A 9,086-nucleotide genomic window follows, 5' to 3' on the forward strand; every position below is an offset into this window, starting at 1 on the left:
TTGAATCAGGGTTATAGTGAAATAGTAATAATCCACAAACATGAAGTTAAGCATTTAATGTCAGAAGCACAGTGCTAGGTGCTAAGGAATACAGATGCAAAAAAGAAAAAAAGAAACAATTCCAACTCCCAAAGGGCTTATGAGTCAAGTTACTGGGTAACCCACCATCCAGTACCCTGTTTTCAAGTATTTAAAGACCATTTTTAGGAATATTAGACTTCTGCTATCAGTATATGTTTGAGGAGCAGCTAGCTAGGTAGCATGCTGGAAATGGAGTAAGGAAGACCTATTTCAAACGTGGATTCAGATGCTTATTAGCTGTGTGCCAGGCACTCATGCTAAGTTCTCTACTAATATTATCTCATTTTGTCCTCACAGACTTGTGAAGTAGGTTATATTATTATCTCCATTTTACAGATGAAGAAGCTGAGATACCAAGTGGTTAAATGACTTGCCCAGGGTCACACAGCTAGTGTCTTCCTGACCAAGTTCTGGAATTCACCATCTAGCTGTCTGGTCACACAATTGCTTCCTATTTATTTTTTATATCACTCATTTCTAGCTTCACTATCTCCTAAGATTATCATCTACACCAAGGCAGGTGATTTCTGACCATTTTTAGTCCTTTTCAATCTATTACACAGCTGCCAAAATAATCTTCGTTAGACACAAGTCTGACCATGCCCTCCCCCTATTGCCTCTAGGATAAAATGCAAGTCCCATTTTGTCTTGCTTTCTTCTGGACCTGTGATTTCATTGATGTAGGGAACTACAGATGATAAAACTTCCTCTACAAAAGCAGATCAATAATTCTGCAATTTAGTCTTAACCAGACTTAGTGCACCCAGAGGCAAACTACGTTGCCCAGGGTACCTCAGCCAGATGGTATCAGACGTAGGACTCAGAACTACATCTTCCCAACTCCTATGTTCCCTTTCACATTTCTTAGCTCACTCCGATTTGGTTCAGCTTATCTCTCTAGGCACTATCTGTCCTCTGGTTTAGTTTCTCAAGGAGAAGGTTCCTTGATGTGCCCCCAGAGAACTTCTGGGGTGCTCTGCACCCCATGACATAATCCTTGAGTTTGGTAGATATTTTCCTTTCATCACCACATTCTCAGGGTTCAAATCTCCATTGTGAAGTATATGGTTTCTTTTCTTTTTCTTTCTTTCTTTCTTTCTTTCCTTTTTTTTTTTGCAGGGCAATGAGGGTTAAGTGACTTGCCCAAGGTCACATGGCTAGTAAGATTCAAGTGTCTGAGTCCGGATTTGAACTCAGGTCCTCCTGAATCCAGGGCTGGTGCTTTATCCACTGTGCCACCTAGCTTCCCCAGAAATATATGTTTTCTAACAAAGTTTGAAGTAGAGCTGAAGACTTTCCCGTATTTCTCACATTATTCACTTTACTCCCATATGAAATCTCCATTGTTTAGTTAGAGATCTATGGCTAAAGGCTTTACTAAGTTCATTAAATTCTTAAGGTTTCATTCCAGTACAAACTCTGTAATGTTGAGTAAAATATGAAATCTGACCAGAAGCCTTCCCATATTCATGGCATACGTATGGCTTCTCTACAGTATGAATTGTGTGGTGTTGAATAAAGTATATTCCTTGGTTAAAGGATCTCCCACAGTCATTACATTTATAGGGGTCCTTTTTTCCCAGTATGAATTCTCTTATGTTTAGTAAGTTCTGTACAACACCTGAAGGATTTATCACTTTCATCACATTCATAGGATTTGGTGCCAATATGGATTCTCTGACATTGAATGAGATTCATATTCCAAGGCCTTTTCTCTCTGTTATGAATTCTCTGATGTTTAGTAAGGGATGGCCTTTCACTAAAGGCTATTTTACATTCATTACATTCATAAGGTTTTACTCTAGTTTTCACTCTTTGATGTTGAAAAAGAGATGAAATCCTACTTATGGCTTTTCCATATTCATTATATATGTATGTCTTTTTTTCAGTATGAATTCTCTGATGTTCAGTAAGGTTTCTGCTCTGAATAAAGGCTCTCCAACATTAATTACATTTGTAAAGTTTCTATCAAGGGTGGATTTTCTGATATTGAGTGATGTGTATACTCTGTTATTTTATTTTCTTTTTTTCTTTTTTCTTTTTTTTTTGCAGGGCAATGAGGATTAAGTAACTTGCCCAGAGTCACACAGCTAATAAGTGTCAAGTGTCTGAGGTCTCATTTGAACTAAGGTCCTCCTGAATCCAGGGCCAGTGCTTTATCCACTGCGCCACCCAGCTGCCCCCGATGTATATACTCTATCTGAAGGTTTTCCCACTTTGTTACATTCATGAGATTTTTCTTCCCCAGTATGAATTACTGGGGAAAATTAAAAGTTCTTCACCTGAAGGCTTTTCCATCTTCATTACATACATAAGGTTTTTCTCCAGGATGAATTCTCTGATATTAATCAAGGATAAAATCCAGCTAAAGGTTTTACCACAGTCATTACAGTCATTTGGGGTATATTGGTATAGCACTAAAGATTGGTACAACACTAAATAAGTAACATAACTTAAGTAGCATTATAATTATTATATTGCCTACCCATGAAGAAGTAATGTTTCTCCAATTATTTAGTTCTGTCTTTATTTCTGCAGTGTTTTTTGTTTTTTTTTTTTGGTGGGGCAATGGGGGTTAAGTCACTTGCCCAAGGTCACACAGCTAGTAAGTGTCAAGTGTCTGAGGCCGGATTTGAACTCAGGTACTCCTGAATCCAGGGCCAGCGCTTTATCCACTGCGCCACCTAGCCGCCCCCCTGCAGTGTTTTTAAAAATATTTTAATCATTAAAAGTATTTTATTATTTTCCAGTTACATGTAAAGATAGTTTTCAACATTTGTTTTTATAAGATTTCTAGTTCCAAATTTTTCTCCCTCTCTCCCTTCCCTCCCCCCACTGCAAGACAGAAAGCAATCTGATATAGGTTATATATGTACAATCATGTTAAACATATTTCTGCATTAGTCATCTGCAGTGTTTTATAGTTATATTCATATACTCCCTGGATGAATCTTGGTAGATATCTTCCCAAATATTTTAGAGCTTCTGTAGTTATTTTGAATAGAATTTCTTTCTATCTCTTCTTGTTGAGTTTTATTGGTTATATGTAGGCATGCTAATGATTTGTGTCTATCTTATATCTCACATCTTTGCTAATTTTGCTAAAAGACTTTTCTGCACCTATTTATATTATCATATTTTTTTCCTCATATTACTAGCATTGTGTCTTACAGTATATTTATGTCTTCCTTATGTTGAACCAACCCTGCATTCCTGGTATAAATCCAACTTGGGATGGCAGAGCCAAGATGGTGGAGGAAAGGCAGTGACTTGCCTGAGCTTTCCCCAAGACTCCTCCAAATACCTTCAAATAATGCCATAAGACAATTCCTAGAGCAGCAGAACCCACAAAAGGACAGGGTGAAATCATTTTCCAGTCAAAGACAGCTTAGAAGGTCAGCAGAAAAGGTCTGTTGTACCACAGTGAGAATAGAGTGCAGTCCCAGCTCCAGTGAACCAGGCCTCTGGAACCTTTGAATCATCAGCAGCAGAAATTGCTTCTGGAATTCAGCCCACAGATGGTAAGGAGTTGAATAATTTTCCAGAAGAAGATTACAGGGGTCTCTTTGCTGGCACTGGGGCAGAACTCTGTTGTTTTGCCCATACTTGGATCCACGTCACAGTCTCAGGTGGCAGTCCCAGGCAGAGGGAAGAGCATAAGCACATAAGAGCTTGCAGTCATAGTGGAGCAGGCTTCATAACTTCAGGGCAGAAAAGCAGCCTGTGGTTGCTTGAAGACCAGAGCACGGGGCAGGAGAGTAGTAAACATACCTCTCCTTGAATCATAACGCCTTGGAAGAACTAAGGACTTAAAATTCCTAGAAGTATCTCAGAGAACAGCTGCACAAACCCCCTGAAGCTTGGGACAGTATGCCCTCCACCCTGGAAGGAGTGCCCCACTTTAACAAAGAGTTCAAAGTCAAGAAATAGGCTGGGAGGGGCAGCTAGGTGGCGCAGTGGATAGGGCACTGGCCCTGGAGTCAGGAGTACCTGAGTTCAAATCCAGCCTCAGACACTTAACACTTACTAGCTGTGTGACCCTGGGCAAGTCACTTAACCCCAATTGCCTCACTAAAAAAAAAAAAAAAAAAAGAAGAAAGAAAAGAAAAGAAAAGAAATAGGCTGGGAATGAGCAAACAGAAAAAAATGATGACCCTAGAAAGTTTCTATGGTGTCAAGGAAGATTAAAATACACCCTCAGAAGAAGATTATAACAAAGTTAAAGCTCCTACATCCAAAGTTTCCAAGAAAAATATGAATTGGTCTCAGGCCATAGAAACACTCAAAAAGAACTTTGAAAATAAAGGAAGAGAGGTAAAGAAAAAAATGGAAAGAGAAATAAGAGTGATGCAAGAAAATAATGGAAAAAAGTCAATAGCTTGAAAAGCTAAATTAGCCAAATGGAAAAGGAGGTACAAAAGCTCTCTGAAGAAAATAACTCCTGAAAAATTAGAATTGAGCAAATGGAAGCTAATGACTTTATGAGAAATCAAGACACAATAAAGTAAAACCAAAAGAATGAAAAAATAGAAGGCAATGTGAAATATCTCCTTGGGAAAAAAAAAAACGGACCTAGAAAATAGATCCAGGAGAATAATTTGAAAATGATTGGGGGGCAGCTAGGTGGAGCAGTGGATAAAGCACCGGCCCTGGATTCAGGAGGACCTGAGTTCAAATCTGGCCTCAGACACTTGACACTTCCTAGCTGTGTGACCTTGGGCAAGTCACTTAAAACCTCATTGCCCCACAAAAAAAACAACAAAACAAAACAAAACAAACAAACAAACAAAAACATTTGGGAACAGCTAGGTGGCACAGTGAATAAAGCACCGGCCCTGGAGTCAGGAAGACCTGAGTTCAAATTTGACCTCAGACACTTGACACTTACTATCTGTGTGACCCTGGGCAAGTCACTTAACCCCAACTGCCTCACAAAAAAACCAAAAACAAAAACTGAACAGAAAATGATTGGACTAGGGGCAGCTAGGTGGCACAGTAGATAGAGCACCGGCCCTGAAGTCAGGAGTACCTGAGTTCAAATCCAGCCTCAGACACTTGATACTTACTAGCTGTGTGACCCTGGGCAAGTCACTTAACCCCAATTGCCTCACCAAAAAAACAAACAAAAAAGAAGAAGAAAGAAAATAATTGGACTACCTGAAAGCCATGATCAGAAAAAGAGCCTAGACATCATCTTCCAAGAAATTGTCAGGGAAAATTTCCCTGATATTCTAGAAGCAGGTAAAATAAAAACTGAAAACATCCACCAATCACCTCCTGAAAGAGACCCCAAAATGAAAACTTCCAGGAATATTATAGCCAAATTCAAGAGCTCCCAGGTTAAAGAGAAAATACTGCAGTCAGAAAGAAACAATTCAAGTATTGTGGAACCACAGTAAGGATAAAACAAGATCTAGCAGCTTCCACTTTAAAGGATTGTAAGGCTTGGAATTTATATTCTGGAGGGCAAAGGAACTGGGATTGCAGCCAAGAATCATCTACCCAGCAAAACTGATTATAATCCTTCAGGGTAAAAAATGGGAATTTAATAAAGAGAGGACTTTCAGGCATTCTTGATGAAAGGACCTAAGCTGAATAGAAAATTTGATTTTCAAATATAAGACCTTAGAGAAGCATAAAAAGGTAAACAGGAAAAAGAAATTATAAGGGATATAAAAGGTTAAACTGTTTACATTCCTACATGGTAATACTATACTTGTAAATCCCAAGACCTTTCTCATTATTAGGGCAGCTGGATGGAGTGTGTTTAGACAGAAGGAACAGGTGTGAGTTGAATTTGAAGGGATAATATCTTTAAAAAAATAAAATTAAGGAGTGAGAGGAATGCACTGGGAGAAAGGGAAAGGGAGAGGTGGAATGGGATGAACTACCTCCCATAAAAGAAACAAGAAAAAGCTTATACAGTGGAGGGAAAGATGAGGGAGGTGCTGGGGAGTGAGTGAACCTTACTCTCATCAGAATTGGCTCAAGGAGGGAAAAACATACTGTGATAAAACAATGGAATTTGGCAGATGCCCAGGGGTCCCACCTGATTGATCTAGCATTGTTTGAGAAACCAACTAAGTACCTACTTGGGATGATTAGATATGGACCACACCTGGCCTGCCCTGAGTGACATATACTGCTGATGTCAGCAGGGGAACCACTCTCTGACATCCAGCTTGAAGGACCTCCCTTTTAGGGGAGGGAGAGAAAAGGTAGAAAACGGAGCCCTCTTTCCTCTCAGTGAGCTTCTGAGAGCAGACTGGTGAGGGGCCGAACAGCTGTCTCCTATTGAAACTATGGACCCCAGGTGGTGAGTTAATAGAAACAGGGCCAGCTCTTTTAATTAGCTGAGCTGGAAGCAAGTTTGGGGATTGTGTCAGTCTTTGCTAGAGCCAGGGAGCTTATCCATTTTTCTCTTCATCTATTCCCTTGTCCTTGACTTTATTAATTTCACCTTTGTTATATATTTTATTCCCATGAATAAAACCTGATTTGTTTGTGGAAAAGAGGCTGTTAAGCTCCTTTCTTATTGGCCTGGGAGAAATAACTAAAAAAGGCAGTTTGAAAGGGAGGAAACTTTGGACCAAGAGGTCCCTCATTATTTTCTGAACCCCAATATTATGGTGAGCCACCCAATTAACTCTCCCCATATTAAATTTGGCCCCTACAATACACACTCAATTGGGTATAGTAATCTATCTTAGCCTGCAGGAAAGTAGTAAGGGAAGGGGATAAGGAGGGAGGATGTTTGATTGAAGGGAGGACAGATTGGGGAAGGAAGCAGTCAGAAGCAAAACACTTTTGAAGAGGGACAGGATGAAAGGAAATAGAAAATAGAGTAAATGTCACAGATGTAGAAAAATACAGTTAGCAATAGTAAATATGAAAAAAATTGAAGCAAGTTTGTCCGACAGACTTCATTTCTCAATTACATAGAAAACTGAATCAAATTTGTTAAAATAATAACCATTCCCTAATTGATAGATGTTCAAAAGATATGAAGTTTTCAGATGAAATAACAAAAGCTACCTATAGCCATGTGGAAAAAAATGCTCTCACTATTGATTGGAGAGATGCAGGTCAAAACAATTCATACCTATTGGATTGGATAATAGGACAGCAGAGGAAAATGACAAATGTTGCAGGGGATATGGGGGAAATGAGACATTAATACACTCTTGGTGAAGTTGCAAATTGATTCAAACATTCTGTAGAGCAATTTGGAACTACGGCCAAAGGGCTATAAAACCATGCATGGTCTCTGACCTAGTAATACCACTACTAGGTCGGTATCCAAAAAGAGATGAAAACAAAAAGGTTAATTTGAAATTGAGGAGGTGCCCATTGATTAGGGAATGGCTAAACAAATTGTGGGGTGAGATTATGATGGAACACTATTGAGCTATAAGAAATGATGAGCAGGATGCTCTCAGAAAAACCTGGAAAGACTTACTTGAGCAGATGCAAAGTGAAATGTACTATATACAAAGTAAGAGCAATATTGTAAGATGATCAGCTGTGAATGACTTAGCTGTTTTCATGATTCAAGACAACTCTGAAGGATTTATGAAAAATGAAATCTATCTCCAGAGAAAGAACTGATGGTATCTGAATACAGATTGAAGAACAATTTTTTTAGTTCCTTTTTCTTAAGTTTTTTTTTTGTCTGTTTTCTTTCCCAACCTGACTAATATGGAAATGTTTTGCATGACTACACATGTATAACTTATATTGAATTGCTTAAGTTCTTAAGGGGAGGTGGGGAGGGTAGAAAATTTGGAATACAAAGTTCTAACCAGGGCAACACCACCCTGAGGAGAAAGCATGTGACCAGCGTCTGGAAGTTACATCTATTCATAGAAGTGTCTGTAAGTCATGTCAATCAATGCTACCAGCAAATTAGCTTGGAGCTGTGTGTGGGGACCATGCCTGGGCAGATCCCCAGGGAGCTTCCCCTTGGTGAGTACAGGGCAGAAGGGGATCCTTCTTTCTGCTGGAGGTTGAAATAGGAGCAGCAGGTGCAGGGAGCTAGGCTCTTTCTTTCTCCGTGTTCTCTTTACTAACCCCTAATACACTTTAATAAATGCTTAATGCCCCAAAGACTGGTGCTATGAGTTTCTAATTTAAGGTGACCACACAGATTTTTAGACATCACAATTAGATTTTAAACATCACAATCAAGATCTTAATGAGAAAAGCTAAGTCCATCACAGTTGATCATCACACAATGTTGCTGTTACTGTGTACAATATTTTGGTTCTGCTCACTTCACTTTGTATCAGTTCATGTAAGTCTTTCCAGGTTTTTCTGAAAACTTCCTGCTCATCATTTCTTATTGCACAATAGTATCCCATCACATTCATATACCACAACTTGTTCAGCCATTCCCCAATTGATGGGCATCCCCTCAATTTCCAATTCTTTGCCACCACAGAGAGTTGCACCTATTCTCTAACCAGTCTTACCTGGGTAGAACAAAGAATTCCACCTAGATAAATTTCTCTTTACCCTTTAATCAGGATTAAGCTTTCCCAGTTGGGTGGGATCCTACCCAAGATTGAAGAGAATGTCTCATTGTCAGTCCTGTCTTTCACAAGAACTGGGTTTTGAAAATTGGTTACTAATGTAAGAAACTAAACATTTTTCTCATACCTAAGGAGTTCTGTCTTCATTTCATCACCAATGAGTGGCTCTGGGCAGAGCACTTTATTAGGCACAAGTTAATAGAAACAGAAAGACAAAAAACAATAGTCCTTAACTGGCTTTATCTCTCTTGAGAAATTATGCCTTCTATTTCAAAGGCTTTATTGACCTCAGACAGCATCATTATAATAGGGATGCCTAGAGGTCCTTTCCCCACAATTTCCAGCAACAGAGCTGGTAATAAAGACCTCTAACAAATTAAGTTGGTCAGCCTTCTTTGTAAGGGAGGAAGACTATGATTTAAATGTAGGTCAGAAACCCAGTCAGAGCACCTCTTAATTTTCTTGATTTCAAGC

The sequence above is a fragment of the Dromiciops gliroides genome, chromosome 2 (genome assembly GCF_019393635.1).
Source record: "Dromiciops gliroides isolate mDroGli1 chromosome 2, mDroGli1.pri, whole genome shotgun sequence".
Lineage (NCBI taxonomy): Eukaryota > Metazoa > Chordata > Mammalia > Microbiotheria > Microbiotheriidae > Dromiciops > Dromiciops gliroides.